The following is a 4609-nucleotide window of genomic DNA, read 5'->3' as shown; positions in this document are numbered from 1 at the left end:
AGTTTAATATTATTCTTAATATAATTTCGATATTTTTTTCTCTCGCCAAAAGTCTGAGATGGCAAAATTCAGTATTTACGTGGAGCGTGGTTTTAAATATTTTTAAAAAATGATGCTGATACGGGCAAAAGCACTTCCAGCCACTTTCTTCCTTCGTCTCCCTTGCTGGATCCAGTTCTACGCTGCCCCAAGAACTGCACCAGGTGACCCTCCTTGGCGTGATCCTTACCAATCTTGACTTCTAGGAGCTCGCCATGGCGGTCTCTGCTTTCATCTCCTCCTCCTCCACCGTAGCCCCCTCTACCCCCATCACCGTCTTCGCGCTCCCTCAAATGACTCCATTCGCTCCTATACCGCCTGCTCCCTCGCTGCCCTCTTTCACATGCATCTCGTCCCTGGCCTCTTCTCTAAGATCCACCTCTCCAACCTTGCCTTCGGCACCAAACTCGAGACCGCCAGCCTCGGCCGCTGCCTCACCGTCACCTCCACAGCCTCCCACCCGAGATCCAACTCCTTCCCCATCGCCTTCAAGATCTTCATCGATGGTATCGAGGTCATTCGGCCGAACCTCTAGGCAACCCTCCTTGGCGTGATCCTTGAAAACCTCGGCTTCCAAGAGCTCGCCATGGTGGTGGTCTCCGCCCTCATCTCCTTCGCCTCTGCCGCAGTCCCCTCCACCCTGTCACTATCTTCGCTCCCTCAGACAACTCCATTCACTCCTGCACCGCCTGCTCCCCTGCTGCCCTCCTCCGCGAGCACCTCGTCCCTGGCCTCTTCTCTAAGATCCACCTCTCCAACCTCGTCTTCGGCACCAAACTTGAGACCGCCAGCCCCAGTCGTTGCCTCACCATCACATCCACCGCCTCCGGCCCAAGATCCAACTCCTCCTCCCTCATTGCCTTCAAGATCTTCGTCGACGGTGTCGAGGGCACCCGGCCGGACCTCTTCAACAACGGCTAGATCGTGATCCACGGCTCCCAGGGCTTTGTTAGCCCCCTCTCCTGCTTTCTTGCCGCCAGGACTACATCCCCTACCCTAAGTCCTACTTTCCGTCGGAGATCACCGACCATTGACTCAGATCGGTGATCATGCAGCTGATGCTGCGCGACGCCATGGTCCGCCTCTGCAATGGGGCCTACAGCATCCTCGCCCTTGCGATGTGTATCAAGTACATGGAGCTCGCCAACCTCCAGAACATGACGATCTTTGCCCTCGATGACTCCGCCATCTTCGCCGGCGACCACGCCGACGTGACCAACGTTCGGTACCATGTTCTCCCCAATCGCCTCCTGATGCACGCCGACCTGCTAAGGCTCCTGGTGGGAACCACCTTCCCGACGCTGGTCCACAGCCAGCACCTGGTGGTCACCCACTGCGGCTCCATGGACATCGCCGCTGTCGGTCCCTTTGGATCGGTCCTTAGAATCAACTACGTCCCGCTAATTGGCACTTCTTGACCAACTCAGCGTTATTTTTTAAAATATTTAAAATCACGTCAACGTCGATCAAAAAGTATACTTTATATAAAGATAATATTAAACTGATTCAGATAATTAAAAAATTTTAATTTAAATTTTTATAATGTAAAGATCATTTTAAAAAATTAATTTAATTTAAAAATTAAAAATATAATTTATTTATTATTATTATTATTATTTTAATAAATATTATATTTTAGAATTTAACAACGTAAGCGATGACTCGACTGTTGCTCCATCGTAAGGCTGCAAACGGATCAGATTGATTCGTGATCCGATCCGAATCCATTTAAAAGATCCATGGAGCCGGGTCGGATTCAAAAATTGGATCCGTTCATCTTTCCGAGTCGAGTTTGGATTTTCTGAATTTGGATCCGATCTGACCCGTGGAGACTTTTAGATTAATTTGGATCTCAGGATGTATGATCCGATCCGAATCGGATCCAAATATAAGATCCGAACTCAGTTAGAATGACTCATCCAAATAAAAATTTGGATTTGGGCCAAAAGAGTGATTCACTCAAATTTTTTCTTAAATCTCTTACTAAAATCTTTAATACTGTCACACTATCACAAGATCATTAATACACTATACAAGAAATGTCATTTTTACAGCTAATTTTAGAACTTTTCTAAAAATCCTTCCACAAACACAAAATAAAATGGAGACATATCAACAGTTGTTCATAATTAAAATATCTAGTTACTTGTTTACTGTTGTACATTACTATTGCCTTAGAGATGGTATACAATATCCACTATCAATGGTGAAGTGAGAAGACATGGGAAAAGAGAAGAGGAGAGAATATCTATATGAAAAGATAGATATGGTCATGCTATTTTGCTGTCGATGTGACTTCTAATTCCACTTTATGTAGATTTTTAAATCCATAATCCGATCCGATCCGAATTAGATCCGAACCGGATCTGCATTTCATGGATTGGGACTGGGTTATATATGGATCCGATCCGATCCGAATGATCCAATGGGTCAATAAATTCGATCATGGATCCGATCCAACCTGACTCGATTTTTTATTGGGATGGGTATGAATCTAATATCAAAATTCGATCAAAAAATCGAGTCGGATCGGGATCACTCAAGATCCAATCCGACCCACTTGCAGGCCTACTCCATCTGTCAACGACTTATTATTTTTTTTGAAGAATAAAAAAAATGTACCCGACATGAGGCGGGGGAGTCAAGAGCCATAGCAGGAGCTGAGATCATAAGCATGGGCATTATTACGGTTTTTAGCCATATAACTTGTTATACGGCAGGAATTCTAAATATTATTTATAATTTTAAAATTTATTTAAACAGAATAATAAGTTCAAAGAATAATTTTTATTTAATAAATAATAACTCTCATTAATTATTGTGTATTATACTAACAAATATTGGTTGCTGCTGTCATTAAGAAACTGTATCTAAGATACCTTCCAACGCTGTTTCAGACCAGGATCGTAAAAGTTTGTGTCAGTTCACGATCGATCTGCTTGATTAATTTGTGAGTGGCCTTGCAACCTTAATTTTCCATTGATGAGAGCGTCTGTGGAACCGAGTACAGACCTTTGCATCCTTGTTCGCAATATGCAGGTAAAGCTCAGGATATTGCCCTTCAAAGAAGTATATGTCAGCCATTTGTCTCCGCAAAGAACGATCCTACTTCCATTGCCTATCTCATAGAGTATCTATTGCTCAGACCAGCAATGAAGTACCCATCTTTCCAAATTGATGAGGCTTTTTCCTGTGCTTGTTACAAAAGGGATTGATTCTAATCTTCCTGTGATAAGCCCATCCAAGTTGCTGCTTCCAAATGGAAGAACCATCGTGATCATCGTTAAGGAATCGCTAGGCCCATTTGGCCAATAAAACTGTGTGCTGGCTTGCATACGTGTGTGTACATAGAGAGAGAGAGAGAGTAAGTCATCAGAACATAGAACTCTTGAACCTTCCTTCCCTCCATGCAGGCATGCTAAACACCCAAGCCTTCTTGCAATTGAGCTCATCCAATTTGAGAGTGGCTTCCAGGTCCCTGTTATGGATGTCCACTACTACAGCCTCTGCGTTGACATGTTCAATGGTTGGACTGTGAAACAACACACATACCACGTGTACAATAATCGAGCCAATGAGCTTGAAAAGCTTACCACATCTAATGATCCTATTGAGTATGGCTTGAATTTTGGTGTGATCCGATTTATCACCCGATGTGATTGTTTTGAGGAGACAACCTAGCAGATTTTTCATGAAATTTGTGATGATAGCAGAGGGCTTAGATCATTAAACTCAAATTTGAAGTCTACCACCAACCCCTTGTGGGGGTGCAGGGGTGCAGCCCTTGTGGCACAGATTTAACCTATTTTTTGATTTTAGTTTATTCGTTTGGATATTTTGATCTTTTCTTATTATTTTAAGATTCGATGACTATATATTGTATTCACGTTTTTTATTATTTATATAGCTGCATGCTGTGGAGATTTATTTCTCATTCTCTTTGTACTTCATTTTCTGATATAATGAAATCTCTCTGTTTTTGTCTGTAGATGCAGGTCAAAGATCAAACTACATAAATCACTGTATTTTATTTTTTATGTTTGATTGTTTATTGTTATTTCAAATTTCATACTAATTAAGAGATAATCTTATAATAATTATCTTATCCTCGTAACTGAGTTGCCAAATGATAGACTCTCTAATCATTGTTTCATTTGATTTTGGTGGCATGGGATGGCTGATAAATTTGTGATGCAGAGGAATGAGTAGCAGAATTGGAGGTGGACAAGGCATCAAATGCAGACTAAAATATATTTGCCAAGCTCAATTAAGTGTTAACCAACATCGGAGCTTGAAGCGGATGATTTGAGAATGGCATCATCAGTTTGTATACCTAAAGTTACCTAGTAAAAGCTAGATCATATCCTTTTTTGATCAAAATAACTCACGACCTTGGGTTCCATTTCCAGTCCGAGATCAATGCTTTGTGATTATTTGCTGCAACTGGCTTTTTCTTCTTGTCTATGTGGGATCCAGGCAGTAGAGGTCAACCATCCATGGTACTGAAATTTTGTTCCATGTGTAACAGGTTAGATTATATGCTTGGGTACAATGTTTCGAGGAAGTAGGA

The 4609-nt window shown here is 42.1% G+C and overlaps 1 pseudogene; it reads left to right on the top strand.

Moving 5' to 3' along the window:
* Positions 1–254: 254 nt before the first annotated feature.
* LOC140856287 (uncharacterized) lies at positions 255–1488 on the top strand (annotated as a pseudogene).
* The last annotated feature ends 3121 nt before the right edge of the window (positions 1489–4609 follow it).

This window comes from Elaeis guineensis, chromosome 3, assembly GCF_000442705.2.
Source record: "Elaeis guineensis isolate ETL-2024a chromosome 3, EG11, whole genome shotgun sequence".
Classification (NCBI taxonomy): Eukaryota; Viridiplantae; Streptophyta; class Magnoliopsida; order Arecales; family Arecaceae; genus Elaeis; species Elaeis guineensis.
The sequence above is the reverse complement of the archived record's forward strand: the minus strand, read 5'-3'. Positions and strand labels throughout refer to the sequence as shown.